Raw genomic sequence first — 22,356 nt, 5'->3', positions numbered from 1 at the left:
CATGCATCTTGAAGTACTTGTCATGCGAACCAGTTCAACCCGAAATCCCCTTGTAAGAAGTTTGTGATACATATCAGATGTCGAAAAATACTAATATCAATTAAATTAATTTTTAAGTTAATATATTGTGAATTTAGTAATTTTTCCATCATATATATATTAATTAAAATTATGTATATATCTAATTTATAATAATAAGTATTGAGTCGAAGCATTTCGGAGAGATCCGAATTAAAGTATAAGATTTGTATATGTAATTTGCAAAAATAAAATAATGGTGCGATTCTTTTTATTGCACTGATCGTGCCCTACAATATCGTACAACGAAACGATAAGCAAAATAAAAATCATATCATTCCTCTGTTGTTTTGGCATTCCCAACTGAATAGCGCTCCAGGCAATTGGTCGGCCAACCCGAACCTCAATGCGTCCCTGATCTTTATCGAGAGTTGACCTTTTTACTTCTCTCTCAATTGTACCATTTGTACCGTCTACAATTATCCCTAATATATGATTTATTCTTAGCCAGAAATACGTCAGCCGGAAGGGAAACGCGAAATGTAACCGTTGATAACAGCATTTTTACATGTAATATAAAAAGCGATAAGAGAAAGATCCAAAGAAAGAAAGAAGTGATTGAAACGTGACAAATTACAGGAATGTGAATCGGGGCACGCTGGAGGAATAGAACAAACGCAAAAGAGAGAGGGAAAAGAGAAAGAGAAAGAGAAAGAGAGAGAGAGAGAGAGAGAGAGAGAGAGAGAGAGAGAGAGATTTATCGGCGAACTGCACTGAATTTCGTAACTGCCATGTGGGTGGAGGCCGGAGTTGATTTATCCATCGCCGAGGGTTATCTATATCGCCGCAACTTACTTAGCCCTCGCATATTTGTACTGCTTTGCATTTTGCTTAATTCTATTCAGTGAAGTACGAACACTCTATCAATATCATGCGCACAACGTGTACACGCCTACGTTAAAAATTGCTTGTGAAAATCTGATATGCAAACTATGCGATCATTTGTATCGATGAGATTTGCGATTAAAACAAATATGCTTAAAAAAAAAAAGAAAAAATTCGAATTAAATTAATATCAAATATTTGAATATTTTATTTTGAATATTATACTCATTTTATTTGCAAAATATTTTATATGCATTATAAATATATATGTCTCTTCAGAATAAAAATAGATGGTGTTCTCGAATATTTCAGCAGAAATATTTTCTTACTAGAAATAATAAAATATTTCTACTTAAATATTCGAAATCTGCGTCTATTCTTATTCTGGTCATTCTGTATTCGCCGCCAGATACTTATAATTCACGATTTTTATCGTCCGCATCGGCGCTGCGTCCCTACCGAGGTTTTATCCCGCTGTAATCGCTGTCGAAAGCAGCGTTAGTCGTAAATCGCCCAGCATTTAGCTGTATTTCTCCGCGAAAGACCGCGGCACCATGAAGTTAAGTAGACGACTGGAGGAACAGCCAGCGAATCGAAGAAATGGCCGAGTAAAGGTTGCGCGAAATAAGCTCGTCGCCGATAGAGAAAGGAAAGAGGAAGTACGATTGTAGACCAAAGCCGATGAATTTTCTCGATGCTCCTTTATCGTCGCGCCTTCGTTCGGTATCGTCGTTCTGTGCCAGAGAAAGTATGAGAAAGTCGGCCGTACGTACAACCCCGTGCAACCGAGTATTGAGAATTACGATGGGACCGGATTGGTTGTGAGATTTCTTATTTTATAGTTTTGAACACGATTGAGTCAATTGCTTCCTCTTCCCGTTTGTATTTCACGATAGTGGCAAAAATACATTTTAACTGCATAGAAATAAGCATAACAATTATCCGGAAAATCAAGAGAAATACGGTTAATAACGCGGATTAAAATATTACAATGATTTATGCTTTTCCTCTTTTCATAATCAGTATGACTGATAACATTAATGTTTGATTCAATAAATGCATTTAATGATATTTGTATTATAATTTTGCATATTTATGCATGTATGAAATGTTTTATAGAATTAATAGATTATTATCCTCATAATAAGAGATTCACTCATGTAATATAAAAATATGAGCGAAAACATGTAGCTGTATTTGTTGAAAATTATTGGAAAACAACATTATTGGAAATAAAATGCTTTATCGTCTATGCTACATTTTTTAATAATTTCTTGTTATAAAATATAACAAAATTCATAATTTAACATACTTTCAGATGTGTGTAATTTATGTATTTTTTTCAATCAAACAAAATGGGTTCGTTTACGTCGCATATATCCATAATGGTTGCACTGGAAAAGAAGCACGTCAAAGAATTTGATTAAGCTTCAAGTTCATTTTTTTAGCAATATAAATCAAGCAAGAGACATGGTAATAAAGCGTGTATTATGAATATATGCGTGTATTGCATGCAACGTTCTGTGCATAAAAAATGAATATGGTTCAGCGGAAATGAAATAAAAATAATATCGGCCGTTGTATCGTTGTTATCTTTATGAATCGTATTGAATGAAGTAATTATGCATCGCCACAAACCTTCTGTATCGATACTCCGAACACACGATTTAATAGTAATCGAGTGAAATTAACGCATACGTCCCCGCTCATTTTGAGGAAAAGCACTTGCCCTCTCTGTAAACGATGATGGGTGGAGAAATCGCCGCCGCTGTTATGCACTGTGGCTTAAGAGGTAAATGCGACGCTGGAAAATTTCCGGGTAATCAATATTGACTATCGACGCCAACGAACCGCTTTTCACAACAAGCCATTTCGTATGCAATTCAAATAGAAGCGTTGAATTCGTGTTAATCGGCACGCATTTGTAAATGTCCGCGAAAAATACAAGTTAAAATGTCTTTGATATTTTTATTTTTTTAGTTTAATACTTGTTTATCCACAAGCCCATACATGTAGTTATTGTTGCTGCAATAATTGTTTATCAACGCGAAATGTGCAAAAGCATAAATTATTGCGACGCGCGATTACTTTGTCAGATATACAATATTAACGAAATATTCAATGTAAAGTTCAAACAGAATCAAATTTTAATGAAAATTAAAGATCATTGTATTATTTAACACTGTGAACACTATATATTCTCCAGATATGAAACCTGATTTCCGAATCACGAAGCACGTTGATCACTGTATAATGTTTACAATCAATATTGCACCAAGTGAGATATTGTTCATTTGTTTCTAAATGATGGGCGAACATTTGTCAATATTTGATACGACCAATATTAATTTAAAAGCAAGCATGTATATCCGATGTCGAGACATTGCAGATTAAATCATAACCTCAACATTACAACGATTAATCTGTCTCGCGAGTTTAATTATTTTGTAAAATGCATTGATCGATTTTCGAGCAAGAATGCCCGTTAGGTGCGGCTTTATTGAAAATTAGTCAAGTATAAACCGCACGGAAGATTTAAAATTCAAATTGATGTCGATAAAACACGTCAAGGCCTTTCCCGTTTCCTGCTTCGCGCTACTCTTGGAGATTTTATGGTGCAAGAAATGCGAGAGACGCGACGATGCGAGCGTTTGAAGTCTGATGATATTTCTTCCCCTTTCGAGATTTGTCTGACGATGCTTCTGATAAAAATCGGTGTAGCGTGCGACAAAAATATATGTCGGTTTCGGTAATTTATCGACATGCGGCTACATCAAAAGAATTCATAGTATTTGTACGAATTTCGATTACTAAAATATATATACATTGGGGGTTAGGGGTCGACATATAAAGCACATTCAACAACACTCTTAAAATATATGTATATAAGAATATTTTTACTATCTAAAAAATAGAAAATATTTAACTTGATTATTTAAAATATATATAATTTAATATTTCATAATCAATATACGTACTTATAATCTTCTAATATTTTATCTTATAAAAAATTCTATTCTATTAAAAAAAAATTAATGTATTTATAAACTGTTCAAACATATATTTAAAAATATGTTGCTCAATATATATATATTCTTAATACTTTTCAATATTATTTATATACTATCTACATCTTTTATATTTAAACTTTTTTTGCAAGATAAAATAGAATAAAATATCGAAATATTCATCCAAAAAAATTTATGCTGAATGCATTCAAGCATTAAAAAAACTCAAATTTAGTCATCGTGCATTTATGACAACAAGTCATAGCTCTGACACGTGTCCTCCTTGGTGACGGATGACAGATGTCCGTAACACGTGTCGTCGTGTACGTACAAAAAAAAAGATCGCTCTTCGATCGAGGGTCGTGACATGCTGTCTACTCTCGGAAGTAACGCCTTTTGAGCGTTTTAAAATACATTGCATAAATATATAAAACGGAAGCAACTGCGATAATCGAAATTCATATTGATAAAGTAAGTTCGAAAATGATAAATTATATAAGTACAAGATATATACGCACATTGCCAATGGAACATCTTTGAAATAATGCATAGAGAAGTATAGAGGAAGATAGAAGGTTGAAGAAGCAACATTCCCGCATGGTGAAGATCAAAGAAAAAACGTGACATACATCCATATTAGAAAGAAAAATTGAGCAAGGAAAAAGAAAAAAAGGAGGGAATTTCTTCCAGCACAAATCAGTACATCAAAACAACTGTTAATGTAATTTTCGTTCCGCCAGTTGGTCTGTATTCTAGAAGAAATAATAGCTCTTCATCAAAATTAGATTATATCACAATCAGTACTGAGAGAATAATCTATAAAATTATTAAAAGAACAGATAATATTATAGAGTGAAAAATTCTTGCATATATATTGATAAGAAACTTAAAAATTTACACAATCTGATTGTTTATGAAACATTTTTATAACTATCAATAATCGCTTCGAGAGATGGAAGATCGCAGTGAAGATTTAAACAACTTTAAACGAGATACGCGGTCAGGAAGGGCTAACCGTATTAATTCCCACGTCAATAAAATTTCTTCGCAGGCTCGTAATTTCAATACGCTATGAAGTAATTCTCGGGCGAAGATACTTCGGCACTATACTTCGTCCTAGAGCTCGAGTTAAGTAAAAGTTGGGCGTTACGGCGCCTTATAAATCAGAAGCCCGAACTTTCTCACGGGATAACTCCTTAAACTTACTTTTTAACTCTAGCTTTTCTCGAGAGTAACAACCCAATTTATGCAGATTATGGACGCGGATCCGAAACCGCGAATTTGAGCCAACGCGCAAATTGCCATTTCGACGAGCCGTGCGTCGACGCTGTAAAATATTCAACGTCGATTCTAAAGATAGCCATAATATCCGCGGTTATGGTTTTATACGGTTACTTCAGCCTGCTTACATGGTGGAAGTTTTGCGATTCATTGAAGAAAGGCGATCGTTGAGATGCGTTTTTAAAGTCGCATCTCTCTTCGATCGTTAATAATAGATTTTATAAGGATCTTTATTTACATATGAGACAGCCACTTTTATTGCACAATTCTGACGATGAATATTGAATGTTCGTGTAACGAGAGATGAATTCCATTTTTTCGTTTGTGCGTACTCCATACTTTATTCTTTATATAACAACGCGAAAGTAATGGATATTGTATTAAAATATCATAAAATATAACATCTATTTTACGAAATATTTTATTTTATAAATAAATATTTATATGAATTTCTGAAAAATAAAAAAGTACGGTGCTTGCAATGTATATCTAACTCAAATAACAATGTGATTTTACGTGACATTTCAAATATAGCTTCTCGAGCATTTTTGACAAGTATCAAAATGTAACAAGCATCAAACTGATTGTGAGATATCTAAAGCGCGCCATTTTTCGTTTTATCGTCACCATCTGCTCTCGGTCAATTGGACAAGTTTTTTTGGTACACAGATTTTAATGTGGTTTTAACGGAGGTCAATAAATCCGTTAACCGCGAGTGGGCTTCTCCCACCCGATCGTCCCAGAATTTGTTCTAATCAGCGGCAAAGGTCGGGACGTGTTACACTCAGGGTCAATACGCATTACTTAATGAGGAATTTCGAGAAAAAGAGAAAGAAGAGGCAGAGAGAAAGAGATAAAAAATATCAGAAAACTAGATGGCGCGTCTTTCTTGCCGGGTATCTAGCGCACATCCTCATTTAAATGAAATAAATCTTGTTACGAGTAATTTTCGTCCGGTTGGCGGGCCTGAGATGGTAAAGAGAGGAGATGGAAAGGCCTTTTAAGCCAGTACTCGGGCGATGCGAGACAAATGGATTTCGCTCCATCACCCTGGGGACCCCCTTGCAACAATGAATGCTCTTGCGTGCGGCATTCAGGCGTTGCGTATTCTTACGTTTAGACAAAACCTCGTTCCAAATTTAATATCCGCTAGCTGTCCGACAATGTTTGTATTGTTCGAAATAAAGACGGATATGCTTGTACACCGGGTATATTCATAAACCTGAAACTGATTTTGCGGAGTGTATATTCGGGAACTTCCTTCAAAGCGGCTATCAGTAGTAAGAGTCTCGTACGTACAGCCAGTCCCAAGTCCCCAACAAATAAGAGACAAAATTTTTGCTTTCTTTTTAAAAGCAATCATCAAAAGTTAATTACGACACGAAATATTATATTATTAGTCACGAAATGTGTGATTTTTATAATAATTCAATAAGTCGATTTTTATTTAAATATTAGGTTCAAAATATTCCCGTAAAATAAATATCTTTATATAAATAATTATTAGTTATTAATTATTATTATCTTCATATAAATATTAATAATTATTAATGTATATTAATCTATATTTAATAAAAATGATAATAATGCAATAGATAATGTACAATTAATTATTTATTAATTAAAAGAAATGTGAGCGAATTATGAATATTCTACGAATTGTTTGATATGAAAGCATCCTCCTCTGGAGTGTAACTTTAAAAGCGTAACTTATCGCAACGCGTTTTGCGGTGGTTTTAAAAATTTCAAATGCTCCTGAATATTGATGATCTCCGTCCGAAACAGCCGCCTATGATCGCAAGTGTATCTTACTCGAATATGACGTTGCCTGTGTATCATAAATGTTACTAAATTCTCAAAAGAGATATGAAAGTGGAAACATCACGAAGATGATACTATCAGGACGGTCTTCTTGGAAGCTCGCGTGCCTGTTTGCGGTTGGCACGAATTACCAGAAGCTCCTCGCTTTGCGCAAGGCATGTATCGGAACAAGGTATTAATTTGATGCGGTTGATAGCCACGCAAAAAGTATAATCAACGATGGAGAACACGGTCAAATCATATTTTAAGAGTGGCTTCTATATTGAAGTGCATGATGCGCGAGCAGCTATCGCTAAAAGAGTTGATGCTATCTAAAAATGAAATTCATACCGCGCATTAATTTTGTATTAGAGGCGTTGATGTGTTTTCCAGAAGATTATACTACACAGAGGCAATGATTTTAATGTTATAAATAACTACAATAACGATAGAAGATAGTGCGCGTAATATTAATCAAGTTCATAAAACTTCATAAAAGTCGGCGATATAATCATATTATCGAGCATATATAAGAAGATAACAAGCTATAAATCTAATTTGCTTTTTTGTGAATTATATAACCGCATTATAAATCTAGTTGGACAGATATCATTGATAATTCACGAGTCTAAGTAGTGTCCATTGCATGACAACATGTCGATTATCTGGAGCGTAAGACGGGAGTTAACCAATGTATATAGACTAGTAGCGAATGCCATAATTAATAGCATGTAAAACGCAAAGATTGTATCGATTCATTAATATTTCTGACTACACCATTTATCAACCACGATATTCTATAAATTTCATCTTATGTGACGTTTCTCTCAGTGAAAAATGCATATTAAATATTTTATTTAATTATATATTTTTTAAATGCCAAATAAAACATATGATAATACGCAAGTGTAATCTCTAAAAGGGAAGTATATAGAATCGGTCAGTAATTGCTCGAAATATTGTTATAATTATTCGACGAAAAAAAGAGAGAGAAATAAAAAGAATGAAACTTATTTTAGACATCGTTATAATAGCTCAATATTTACCGACGTAGAATGGTGTTACGTAAAAATAACAAAAAGTAACTTCCACGGAAAAAGCCTTTAAACACGAGAACGACAAAAATATTGAATCCCTCTCTCGTCCAACGCGTCCCGTGTCTTTCTTGCACGATTCAATTTATACGGTTTTTTCCTGAGCCCGCGCCTTTATTCGTCTTGCCTGGTAGTCCTGCACGAAGAGGCAAACGGAGTAATGAAGAGGGAAGACGAAGGAGAAATCGGGTAAGCTCTTCTCTCCAGAAACGGAAAGCTTGCGTTTTGTTATTTCGTTTTACGCGCGTTCATTTCGTCCGGGTGTCCGAGGACCGTACATCTTCGACATCCGGCATACGAACAGTCCGCTACTACGCTGGGTTCGTTGAACCATAACGTATTTCCTGTATATTTTCGCAGACGTTTCGCGAGACGGGTGTGCGGATATATCGTAGAGAGCGATAGGTCTCGCGCAATAATAACAGGTGTTGTACTTGTAATATATGTATAACTTAAATCAGCGACAGAGAGTTGCTCTTGCAGACTGAGATAAATATGTCTCATTAGATTTGAAATTATGCTTCGTAGAAATTTACATGAAATGAAACGTTAATAGACATTCAGAAATGCGAAAAATCGTTTGATTATATAATTTAGTAAAATTACGGTCGCGTATAAATTTTTTATTTAAACGATTCTTCAATAAATTTTTTACGATACGAGTTATTTAAAAGTCAAGTTTTTTTTTAAATTATAAATGAAGAGTAATAAAAGAAATATTATAAATTAAATATTATAAATTAAAAATAGATATGATGATAATATACGCGACATTAATGAATAGCAAGAGATTCTTTTTGATCGTTTATAAATGTTTTATTATATCAAGAGTTATATGAAATATAGATTCGTTATTTTATTTTGACGGATTATATCGTCACCGATAATTCTCGACGATTCATTGCCATTTATGGGCATCTCTTTCTCTCTTTCTCATTACACATTTGCTATATAATTTTGTAAATGTCTTATTGTTAGATTACCCATATGATATACCCATCAGATTTAGGCGTGCGATATATTTCACACGACGAGCGAAAAATAATACAGCGAGCGGAGTTCGTCGCCAAGTGGATTGCACCAAACCCTGGTTGAAACAAATGTGATTGATGGTCCATTTGCGATATGTCAAGTAAAATCGAGATAATGTTGCATTTGAACGACATATTCGTGCGTTAAAACTGACGTATCTTAATTATACGTTTATTATAATATATACAAGTCCACAAACTGACTTTGATATTTAATCGAATAGTTCAGTAGTTCAAAAAATGCATAGCAACATAATACACATACTACTATTCTTATACGCATGTATTTAATTGCATATATTTAATTTATATTGAAATGCTGTTATATTGTCACACAATCATATTTTGATTTTATTCTCGCTCCTATTTTTGTATTATATTTAATATATTTTTAACTTTTTTCTAAAATCATACGTCGGCGAATAAGCTATCAAAAATGATCTTAAGATTGAATATCAAGGAATTATTATTTGCGTTTGATATATAAAGTTTCCCCCTAAAATTTATCCGCGGTTTTCTCGTTTTCGCGCACAAAGAACATGGAAACCGTTTGAAAGCGTCACTTTCCTCTCCCTCTCTCGCGATAAATGCTATCGAGGAAGGGGCAGGAGGGTTCTATTCTTTTAGGCTACGAAGTTCTTACGATCGAAAGTAAACATCTAAGCACTCTACAAACGTACCCGAAACTGTATGAGGCGGGGGTGAACGCGCGGGAGATTTCTACTGCCTCAAAAGCGCGCCTCTGGTGTTCTCGTTCGCTTTAAAAAGGGTCTCGAAGAACCCTCTTCAAGTTCCGTCGGTCTTTTATGGTGACAAAGTGGATCGATCTCGTCAGTGTCTGCTCGCTCGTCCTGCCACTAGATATCGCCAAGGCCCAGATTCTCCATTCAATCCTCCAAAACTTTTCACTCACAGTTTTGCATCGCACGGGTTTCTTTTTCGTTTTGTTTTCCCTAACTCACCCTATAATTTACCTATCAACGGTAGATTTTTGATACAATTCAATTATCGCATTATATCAATGTCATAAGAAAAGCATCATTTTAATAAATTGAATTTAATTTTCAATTCAATTTTTCAAAAATTATTTGGCTTAAAAAAGTAAAATGTAGTGAGATTTGTGTTAAACCATATCTTTCAAATAATTACCAATTTTATAACAATATCTTTATTTTGCATTAAGAATCTAATATATATTTCTTTATTAAAAAAAAATTTACGTTATCAATTTATTTATCTCTTTAGAAATCGTTTTATTAATGTAATAAATAAGGATTATGTCCGCCTCTTTCTTTCTTTCTTTTTCCACTACCTTCTTGCTTTCTCTTTATAATACAATAAAACATGATTATAGAATTTTTGCAAGTATGTTCGGGAAATATGTCATGATTGCACATTTGCATATCTCGCGAAATTATAACGTAAGACTCGTTTTAATGTTTCATATAATACTGTAGGTATGATATACTGCTAATAGTCAGCTATACTTGGAAAGAGCTAGAAAAGTGTTACTCGGAGCGATATGAATTTGTCGAATATTCGAAAAGTATTAGTTACGCAAGTAAAAATGCAAATACTTGTACGACTTTTAAAAGTAGATACTTTAAATTTGCAATATATGCACATATAATATCATATACATATTTAGAAGATACACAGTAAAAAATTTTGTGTTAAATTTAACATATTTCACATGTCCCAATTTATCCACTCTAATTTTAATGTTAATTTAACAGAAGGCAAGTATGTAAATAAATAACACAGGTAATATGTAAAAAATTAACACAAAAGTGTAATACTCTTAAACGTTATCTGGAAATAAAGTTTATGTTAAATTAACATATTTATAATGTTAAATTTAATTAAAAGAAAATGTTATTCTTACATTTTTATAATAAATAACAGAAGAGATATGTCGATTTAACATATGGAAACTGTTATAGAGAGAAAAATAACACAACTTATCTGTTCATTTTAACATATAACATATTTCATCAAAAATTCGTATTTCATCAAAAATTTACATATTAATTGTGTTGTTTTAACTCTTAGGAACGGTGAATATTAACTCAACGCAGAAATGTCAAAATAACGCAACGACAATATGTTACATTAACATAAGAGTATGTTAAAAATTTAACACAAAAATTTTGACACGAGAAAATTTTAACAGAAATACAAAATGTTTTTTACCGTGTATCAAAGATTTTCCAGTTGCAAATTTATTCGAAATTTTACGCGCATGTAAGGCATATTTCACTTAAATAAAATAAAAAATTCCGTTTCTTCATAAATAATATTAACATCAATGACATCAATATCAAAAACAGTCTGCACGATTTAGAAAAATATATCTATAATTTGATTCATTTACAAATAACATAGTTTGTTTACAATTTTCAAATTTCGTATTGGACAAGTATCTTATAATTTTCATATAGAGTATATTGCTGGAATATATTTGCGGGTAATTTCTGCGTGCAATCAGGCATTATCTTAAAAAGCGCTCATTATACGTCTTCTTTCTCAGACGCGTATTTGCACGCTATCCTAAAGAGCTACGGCTGCGTTCTCACCTCAGCAGAATCATATTGCCGCCGAGAGGCTTAAAACCTATTTAGACGAAACGTGTTGTCTCGTTATAAAATATCATTCCGATATTCTTTTTAAAATGGTGCTCTTAGAAGAGAATGGAGCAAAAGTTGAACTTTGCCGATTCTTGCAACCATTATCTGTACACGAGTTAGCACTACTAATTACGATTATTGTTATGAAATCGTGTGAAATAATTTTATCCTTGAGCAATCGTATAAATACTTGAATAAAAAAACCCTCCAATATGTCATACGACTTGCAATTCGATATCCTTTCGATAAAAGAGAGAAAGAGAGAGAGAGAGAGAATGTGTATCATTCTCTTGCTAAATACTTCTTTGAATGCCCATTTAAAATTCCGCGCGCGTACTTGACAAGTCACTGACCGATCTCGATCAGTCGATCAGCTGATTGCACAATCGGCTGTTATTTTATATTCGAAATTACACGCAGCTTGCCGTCGTGGCAATTCGCGTTTCCCGCCGTGTCATAATTGATCTCGAAGTCCCGCGGTCGGGAAACGAGCTTCGCCTCCCGGGTAGAAAGTCAACGCGTTATAACGACAAGCAAGGCGCTACGGGCACGAAATCAGATGTTAATGGCGTTTCCGTGCTAGGTGAATTACACAGCGCCCAACGTAATTGCAGACGTTCGCGTATCGTGAAAATACGTGTGTGTCGTACTTAACAGGGAGACGCGAATTTGCGTCACGCCGCGGCGAAATGAAATTTCGTCTCAATTTGGCGGGCGCCGTGTCTCGTCCAATATAGACGCCGGCTAATTCGTTGCAGCGAACCGCATTAGCAGAAGGCTGACGGAAGACGCTGCTTGGGAGCACGCATTATATGTATATGTAAAATATATATGTGTTACCTTATCTCCGTTCTTTTCAACTTCGGAGAACGTCAAAGTTGCCAGAGCAGCGTCTATCGTCTGCAGAAGGAGGCCCGTCAAAATCGTGCCGATAAACTTAAGTAGAGGCGTCTGGCATTCCGCGGACGCACTTCAAACGCGCTAAATCGACAGCGACTCAAATCTTAACTTTCCACACGCGATCCCGACTTGGTCTGACCTCGCACGTGTCAGTTTCATTCGAATTAATCGATAAATGGACAGCTTCGTTTTCTTATGTACACATTTTGAAAGATTATTTAGTGAGAATGAAAATGTAATTAGAAAATTATGAGATTAGAATGACATTTGAACGAGAGCCACGGAAACGTATGTTAACAAAATGTTACATACGTAATTTACTGTAATTCATATTAATTAAAATATTATGAAAACTAGTGTACACTTGTTTAAAAGTGCGACATTCGCAACTGGTGATTTATCAAAGAAAATATCATGAAAATGATTGTCAAACAGTTCTGAGAAATATTATGTAAAAATAAATATAATATTAATTTAAAAAATATTGGTACGCAATACATATATAAATAATTTTAATTTTATCTTTGATATGTGTTTACAGTCTATTTAAAATTTATTAATAAACAAATTTAAATTTTTCTAGTACAAATAACGAAAAGTAAAAATCAACATGTATCGAATCAGAGTAAAAACTTTGATAATTATGTAAAAAAATATAATATTATCTTAATGCTTTATTACTTTCATATTTCATGATAAAAATTTTAACAAAATTTTATAAAAATTAAAGTTGTACATATCAAGCTGTCATGTATATGCTTGTTTATCACAACGGTAAAGAGAATAAATGTCGGATTTATTGTTCATAAAATTAAATTAAACAATTTAGCAATGACAATTTCCCCGAGTTACCAGAATAACCTGTCCATTTCGATATTATATGAAAATTCACGATCTGGATCAATACGAATTCTGACTCATAAAAGCAATATGTTGCACCTGTATTTTGAAACATGATTTGAAAATCACGTGCCATTCGAATTCGATAAAATCTTGTTAAAATTGCGTTAAATAATTAAGTTAAAAATGCGTTTAGTTAACTCGCGTTACATTAACCTAACTTAAATGAGCGCGCGAAACTTTGCACTTTGCTACGCACGAAATTTTGCCGGATTCTGTTATCTCGGGTGGCTTACTCCGAAACACAAGTATTTTCATAGAAATCAGATTACATAGAAGTTCACACATAATTACTCACCGATCGATCCGGCGATGTCACTTTTCCCGTTGCGCGTTGCAGTTTTTTCGTGGCCCGGAAATCGGAGTCGGAGTCGGATAAAAATCCCACAGAGTAACGGAGCCGAGGGGAAAGAACGGGAAGCCGATTACCACCTCGTCATTCCGCAGAGATTCCTCGTTGTACAAATTTACGGAGTGAAGATCCACCGCGCTCCTCGCTCACGCCGACTTTCGTGCGTTGAAAAATCGTGATAAGAGCCTGCCGCGCTGGGCCCGTACAACCGTTCAGCTCGGTGTCTCGCGCTCAACTGATCTCCTCTTGTTGGCGCGGATTTCTCGCCGGCCAATCGCCGTCGAGACTGCGCGGCGCGCGCACCTCCGCTCCTCGTGTTGTACACCGCGCCTTAGGTTTAACCCCTGCTGTCAAAGGGGGACCGTGTCGCTCTCGCTCGCGCACACACGTGAACCCCTCTCGTATCTCTCGTCTCTCTCCCCTCTCTTTCTCTCTCTCTCTCTCTCTCGCACTTTTCGCGCCCTGCTACGGGGGAACGCGAGCGAGGGACGCGAGGGACACGAGGGTCGTTGGCACGACGCATGTGTGCGTGTATCATAGGTGTGCGGCGCGTGTCGCGTTACCTCAGGTGCGAATTTCAAGACGGATTTAAACGGCCTTGCTTCGCATATTCGCGCGCTGCCGTAAACTCGATGTTTGTTTAGCCACAAGATTACGAGTGGTAAGTATACGCGCGCACCCCCTCCATTGATTACTTTTGATTACGAGAGTCTGTAGTGTTATGGAAGCCGCGCGACTGTCCGTGTGACATTGAGTAACAATACATCTCGTAAAAATCGGCTTGTGTATACATTGTGTCTCGCGGTAACCTTCGCATTCTTTCGCAGGTATGTATGTACCTGCTTGCCTTCGTTGGATTCGGCGATAGTTTCGCGTGCTCCGCAGATATGTATGTCCGCGGAATCATCGAGGAACATTAAGGATCGAGAGGAAAATGCAACTGATAGATCGAGGTATATAATACAATTGTAATTAATTACAGTTATTTCTTTAATAGCGATTTTAGAAATTATTTTTTACATATAATGTATTTATTTGTCAAATCTAAGAAGACGATTCTTAAACTATTGCTCATAACTGTTGTAAAGTATCGTGTCTTATTTTATTCATTTTATTCTATAGAAAACATATAATATTAATATACATTTTGTTGCGCCACTAGTATACATCATGCGACAAAAATTCGTTTAGTAGAAACTCTAATATAACGTCCGTATATATATAAGATATATTAGCATGTGTGTGTGTGTGTGTGTGTGTGTGTGTGTGTGTGTGTCGCGGGGTGGACGTCACGAATTATAGCTTAAAGACGAGCCTCTTTTCTCTTTTTGGGATAATAATTTGTATTCCCATACAATCTTCGCAAGCCACTTTATACGATTCAAATTTTAAACGCATAAGGAATGTACTCTACGTCGCGGAATTTACACGCTAATAAACACAAGAGCGTAAACAATATATAAAATATTTTATTTGTGTGTAGTAGTATTTATCGTGTACTACAACTCCCTTCGCTACCGTTTCCCTCGACGATTCGCTCTTGCTCTCTCTTTCTCTTTCTCTTTCTATTTATTTTTCTCTCTCCCTCTCTCTCTCTCTTTTTACTCCCTTTTGCTTCTCTGATAATTCCACCAAGGGTTCAGCTTTAAGCTAATGCTTTTTTCACCCTGCCTTCGGCGTAGGCGACAGGCTCTAATATCTGTACGCGGCCTTCCCGCCCCGAGTGATGCGAATTTTTCTCAGAAACGACTTTCCATTCGACCGCACGAATCCACAAGGTATCCCCCAAGGCGCCCACCCACGAATTATCCGAGTATCTTAGGTAATTCTACTGGGAATCGTATTGCATAATGTTAAGAAAACGCGATGAAAGCCTCCGCAATATATCTCCGATGAATTCTCGTCCGGTAATAGTATCTTATCGTTACAGTACGCTTTTTCTTATCCGTCATCTATTCCTGCCATTATAATTTAATTATTTTCCGCCTCTGAGATCTGCGCGCATCTGTATCTTCTGTATAATACTTTTGTAGTACTTCGATAAGATTTTAAAAAGCTGACGTCGGTGAGATAAAAAGAGATACTCGAGAGAGATTGTAAAAAAATGAGCCACGGTATGTTCTTTTAAATCCCTATGCAATTTAACGTATCGATATATATCGCGAAAAATATGTCGTTGAGGACTAACCGTCCTAAGTAAGTCGCGCGAGGCTCGGAATGAAGGGCGATATATCGACCTAACTCGCGCGGTAACTTCCGCTCATTTTGAACCACGTACGGAAACGCATTCCGCGCATAACGTAAAAGTAAGACACGGAAGGAACTCCGGTATGCAGCGCAAAATCACCCTCGGCGGAAACTCGTTGCCGGCGATGTCCTCCGGAGCTACGCGCTCGCGGGTCTCGGGTTCGTGCCAAGTAGGATTTAAGTAAGTTCTTAACGAGCGTCTAGTTGCTGTTATCTGGCAGTTGAGAGTAGCGCTAATACGGCCGCGTTCGTCCATTCCGGCTCGATAGAGGACTACAGGCGCTTGGGCAGCAGCCGGTGGGTTTATCAGATCGCCGAAATAGAGTTTTAGATTAGATTCAGAGACCAGTTCGCGAATGTCGTCGGAGCCGGTTCGCGCATAAGGACTTTTTAATGCATTCGCCGTTAAGAACTCGATTCAAACTCCCTAAACGAGTTACGGCAAAGTTCTTTCTCTCTTTTACGAACGCGTGTACTCGTGGACGGCCTCCTTTAGACCGCTTCTTTCTTCTTATCAGCCGATCTTGCGCTTCCTGCTCTCTTTTTCTTCGCGTGTTACCTCCTACGTGTTCCCCTGTAAAAAGAGGCACCGGAAGCCATCGCGGATCAACCGGCCTTTGTCGCTGACTCCGAGGCTTTTAGGACTTTTCGGCGCGAGATGTGCCCGATCGTTAAAAGGCCCGTGAATTTTATCTTCGATAAGCCGTTGACTAAAAAGTTGATAGCATTACAATGAGATTTCTAGATTGGCTCACTGAGCGTGCCGAAATAAAATGCGAAATGTCAAATGAAAGCATTGCGTTAACGGGAATTTGTATTCCGAAATTATTTGTATAAATTGTATCGTGTTATTATAAAGTATAATTGTCGGTTTCTGCGACATATACATCGAAAATATAAATTTTAATGAAAATCCGTGATACATATATTTGTAGTGTATTTATGAATACGAAAACATAATATTTTATATTTATTTTTACTTCAAATTGAGAAAATTAAATGTCAAAGTTGTATTTCGAAACGTGTAACGCGGTTTTTTTTTCAGTGAAAAAAGTGATGCTTTAGTTTGTTGCATAAATATTCTATTAATACGATTTCAGATTCGTCATATTGCTATGTGCAAAATTTGTTTTCTTTGTATATGTTTGTGAATAAGAACCGTGATCGATTTGTATTCCTATGAGGTAACGTTTCTTTGCGTCGAAAGGTATTTCTGAAAGTTGAAGTCAAAACGTTGACGATTCAAATTTAACGTTAAAAATGAGTTCGTATCGCGGAGAGAAATTTTCTATCGTGATTCGTTTGCGGGCATAGAGTTTGGTCGTGTCCTGTAAATGCGACACGATTGATCGCGTATTCTGCATTTCAAAAATCTAAAATATAGCTAGCGGTTATTCTGTATTGTAGTGTAATAAATTTGTACATATTACGGAAAGCACAACCGTTTTTGATGCTACAAAACGTTCTGTGATAACAGACCGTACTGCGATTCATATAAAACGTTTGTCAAATACGTCGCATATTTATTTTGTTTTTAGTTCATGATATATCTTTTCATCATCTTGTTTGCTTTGTACAATTATTAAACCCATCAGGAATTGTCCGATAAAATTAAAGTTTATCGATTTCCATAGAATGTCACATTTTAACGACAGATAGGGTCGTTAATCGCGGACAGATAGGGTTGAGAGAATCGTCTTAAAATGGTGCTAGAGATGATATCTATATTTAAAAAATCTCGTTTCATCTTTCCATCATCCAGTCATTAAGTGATTTTCTTGATGATCGAAATCAATTGCAAATCCTTCTTCATCAGAGACCTGCACGGATATAAGCGACCGGTAAGCCGCATGGACGCGACAAAAACAGAACGACGGCTCCGCCGCCGTCTCGATCGGATAAGGCCCGAACGCATTTTGCCTCGGGACGTCGCGATCCATTTCCTGCGCGCGGCTTAAGCGCTGCCGATCTCCGCCGTGACCTTATTTCGCGATGACGAGACGGCAGGAAGCGGAGAAGGAGAAGAGAAAAAGAAGAATAAGGAAAGGGCGAGTGAGTTCGCGCGCCCTTCGTGCCTAAGTCGTGACATGACAAGAGCGACCGGGAGTCGTTCACATCGGCGATCCTGTCACCTCGCCGGTCGTCACGATCGCACCAAGGCCCTTTGACGATCAGGTTAAAGAAAAAATACCGGGAGAGAAGGTGAGGAGGCGAAGTCATGAGAGACGAACTCGAAAACACACGGCCATTGATATAACGAACGTGACCGCCGCACCTCCGACACTATTATTCGCATCTCGAGAAAGGCACGAGTGCCGTCCCACGCGTCCACAACACCGGTCGCGATAAATCGGTGTTAAGTCGAAATTACGATCGTATCGGCTGGTCGGTAGCGATGGTGCGTGCTCGGGCAAATCGCGCGAGGCTTATATAAGTCCCGTTCGGGGCACCATCTGGATCGACCGGACGATTGCGCGTCGTATACGCCCTTGTATTGATGATAATTGTCCGCCGACGAGACCATTCGTCCGCTTTTTCTTTTCACGCGAATTGCCCCTCGGATGGCGGATGTGGATGCCGTTTTATTTCGCGCGACATCACGAGCGAGTCGCGTCGAAATCGACCGTGAACTGGTCGTAATGGTTTTATTTAACAGCCTGTTAAACGATAGTATTTTTTTGTCCTTTAATACACACACATAAGGTATTTATTTAAAGATTTTACATTTTACATTCGCATTAAATTAACGAAGGTTTGCATTCGAGAGAATATGGAACATAAAATATTAAAAAACTTATTGAAATTTTGTTACGCAAATAGTTAATTATGTATAAAAGTAAATGTTTAATTAAAACGCGTTGTTATAATTCTCATTTATATAATCTATAGATAATTAATTATATATAAAAAATTCTGTATATAAGATTAACTTATATAATATAAATGAAGCATATATACCTATGTCTTTTTTTATAAATATCATATATTTATTAAACTTTTAGTCTAATTAATGAACATAATCGCATGTCGTTTTACGTCAATAAGTCGCTATGATTTTATATTCGTAAGATAAAATTCAAGATTTTTTCGTTGAATTATATTTTGTTATAATTTCCTATAAATTTTTATATAAATTTTTAATTATCTCAAAAAAATACTCTATATTTAAATGCAAATACATTACGCATCTTATAAAATTTTCGATTATCAAATAAGAAATTGTGAAGAGTAGCTTAAGAAAAAAATGTTGCCATATTGGTCAAAGTAGTTTTGAGATATAGTTTATTTTTAAATATTATTTTTAAATATTATTTTAAAATATTATTTAAAAATATTATTTAAAAATATTTTTAAATATTATTTAAAAACCTTTATGCGCTCATGTCGCATGCACGTCGTGTATAATGTCACTTATGCTAATTCCAAGACCTTTTGAATTCGTAGGGTTCTCTCCAAGGGTACGAATTGTTCCTGCGGATCTTCGTGTCAGCGTCTCGTCACTGTCACGGGGGATTAAAATCCGGTTTTCGATTCACGCTGCATCCTGTCAATGAAAATAATAATGCCAAGCGCGCGCACATGCGGCGAAGCGCATTATAGGCCCCCGTGCGCGATGCTTGTCATCTGTAGAATGATGCGCGCGCGTTCGTTCGCTTTGTGCCATCAGCCGTTTACCGTAACGCAAACACGGCGCTTGCCGTATCACTGTCGTTTTAATTGCAATTTTCAACGCGAATGAAAATTACCCGCGCGGATCCGCGTTTGAACTCTCAGGGATAGAAATGATGCTTCTTCCCTTGATATAAAAGCGCATTACCGCCCGCTTCACTAGAATGCCGTTTCATGTGATGAGAGCGTATTAATGTTTCAAATACTAAAGCGAAAACATATAATGTGTACTTTAGAACTGCTATTTAAAGTGAACATATAATTATATATATTTAGTCTATTTATTAACATGTTTCTAATTTCGTAATGCTAACACATGACTTGATTACCTGCACTGGTATCAAAACATTAACATAATATTAGGAAGTTACACAGTTATTATGTATATTAATAAATAAAATATAAATTAGTGTTCACACATTATTAATTTATGTTGAATATTAGCAAATAATATAACATTTAGTTACAATTATGAAAGACATGTCGATACTTAATATTTTTATTTGTGTTTAAAAATTTTCATATAAAAAATATATATTCAAAGTTTTTATATATATTTTATATATAAATTCTTTTTATTAATATATCTCTTTAAATGAATGCGTGTAGAGAATATAGTTCATAACTGTGAATATATGTAGTTCATATCTAACACGATTTAAAAGAGTTGCATCTCATCAATAAATAAAATAGAAATATATGAAATAATGTTGTGATTTTTAAATCTCTTTTTGTATTTTATTGCGACAAAATTTCATTTGTCCATATAAAGGGTTAAATGCATTCGAGTTTGGCAGCTCTTTCGTAAATAGCATCGCGTACATTGTGCGTTTTGAAATCGTTTTAATTGCACGTGCACTCAGCCGCGTACGATTGTTATTGGTCAATAGTCATCATCAGCCAGCTTACATAACGTTATCATATATTGATCTCGATATTCTCGGTAATTATGAATTCTCTATGTAGTTTATGAATATTTCGGTTCGTTCACAGCGTATAAAGTTCGTGGAAAATATATCAGAGATGTGAGCGAAATATTGCATGCGGAAAGGAAATATAATCACCTACATTTTTTATTGATTAAATGAAAAACATATACACTATTTATTCTTAATACTATTTTTATCATTATTGCAATGTTTAAAAAGTACAATAAAGATAATTGGTCGCGAATTGCGTATTAAAATTGTATCAAAATTCGGAATTGTAAGTTATTCATAAAATTGTAATTGTATCAAGCTATGAAGATCGCAATTCGTATCAGTTAAACGCGGCTGAGCGTTGTTATAAACAGTGTCATTACCGTACTCATGAATAGCAAATAACAATGTTAAATCATCATGAAAATGCAACCTTTTAGTGTGTACCACAATATTAAAAATAGCGCATTTTATTTTCTACTTTTAATGCAATACAAATGTCTGAAAAAAATTGGAGTTCTTTTCAAAAATATATAAACAAAAATATCAAAATTGCTTTAAACAATTTAAAACAGAAAAGACAAAAGAATCAGAACAAATCACAAAGAACAATATCATTAATTAAATTAAAAGCGAGCAATATAAACGATATATTATTGTAAGCGTCTATGTCAACGATATATTATTGTGTCAAATATCTTAATACATTTATAATTTTTGTAATTGGTTTATGACTATTCTCTTAATCTTGGATCTTTTTCAATGTATTCAGTATACGTATTATACGATTATTTTCTTTCTCTTTTTCTTTGTCTTCTTATATATATTTATGTACTATTTCACAAAGTATTATCCGGCATACAATCACAAATGTGGTTGTTTTCAAGAGCGGATTTGTGGTCCAACTGTAAACATGCAGCACGCAAGTTTGGGATTAGAAGACGATGCAATTTCTCGTAATGTCATAAACGTGTACAAACTTTACGAAAAAGAGATTCTTATATAGCCTGCTGTATAATTTATAACATTAGGTGATTGTAATTTTACTGACTATACTAAAAAGCAATTTGTTAGATATTTTATTGCAAATTTGGAAATTATTATCTATAAGTACATTTATGCGAGTAATATAAAAAATAAAAATTATTAATTAAAATTTTCTTTTTGGAAATTCGAAGAGTTATTTTAATAATATAATATAATAATATAATATAATTTAGCATTATATCAATGTTAAATTAATAAATTCTTCTTTCTTTTTGTTAAGTATTAAATCAAACATCAAATATTAAGAATGAAAGTTTTTGAAACTAATTATATCAAAACATTATCTTTTTACATATTTCATTATTAAATAGAATTGAGAAAGAAAACCTTTTTATCAATTATGTTTATTGAAATGCTAAGAATGGAATGCTAATTTTTTCACAGAGAATTTATTAAATATGCAAAGAATTAATTATTTGGCGAATGTTATTGATATCTCATACTTGTGTAAAATAAAAATTACATATATAATCTTATAGCTTATATCATGTGGCGAAAAGCATGTGAGCTTTGTGAGGATACTGTCGCCCTCTTTTTATCGAAGGGTGTATCATTTTCTTTCTTTTAGCTTGAACAC

The 22,356-nt window shown here is 35.0% G+C and overlaps 2 long non-coding RNA genes across 2 annotated transcripts; both read left to right on the top strand.

The window, feature by feature from the left end:
• Positions 1-3,221: 3,221 nt before the first annotated feature.
• Positions 3,222-4,707, top strand: LOC145975389 (uncharacterized). Its single transcript, XR_014439959.1, has 3 exons — positions 3,222-3,697; positions 4,064-4,382; positions 4,464-4,707. It is a non-coding gene; the product is annotated as an uncharacterized LOC145975389 (long non-coding RNA).
• Positions 4,708-14,473: 9,766 nt separating this feature from the next.
• On the top strand, positions 14,474-20,019 carry LOC145970429 (uncharacterized). Its single transcript, XR_014438474.1, has 3 exons — positions 14,474-14,557; positions 14,724-14,849; positions 19,588-20,019. It is a non-coding gene; the product is annotated as an uncharacterized LOC145970429 (long non-coding RNA).
• Positions 20,020-22,356: the final 2,337 nt, after the last annotated feature.

The sequence above is a fragment of the Camponotus vicinus genome, unplaced genomic scaffold (assembly GCF_025532165.1).
Source record: "Camponotus vicinus isolate PSW18456_S1 unplaced genomic scaffold, iyCamVici1.0 SCAF_1, whole genome shotgun sequence".
Classification (NCBI taxonomy): Eukaryota; Metazoa; Arthropoda; class Insecta; order Hymenoptera; family Formicidae; genus Camponotus; species Camponotus vicinus.
This window is presented reverse-complemented; position numbering and strand designations above follow the sequence as displayed.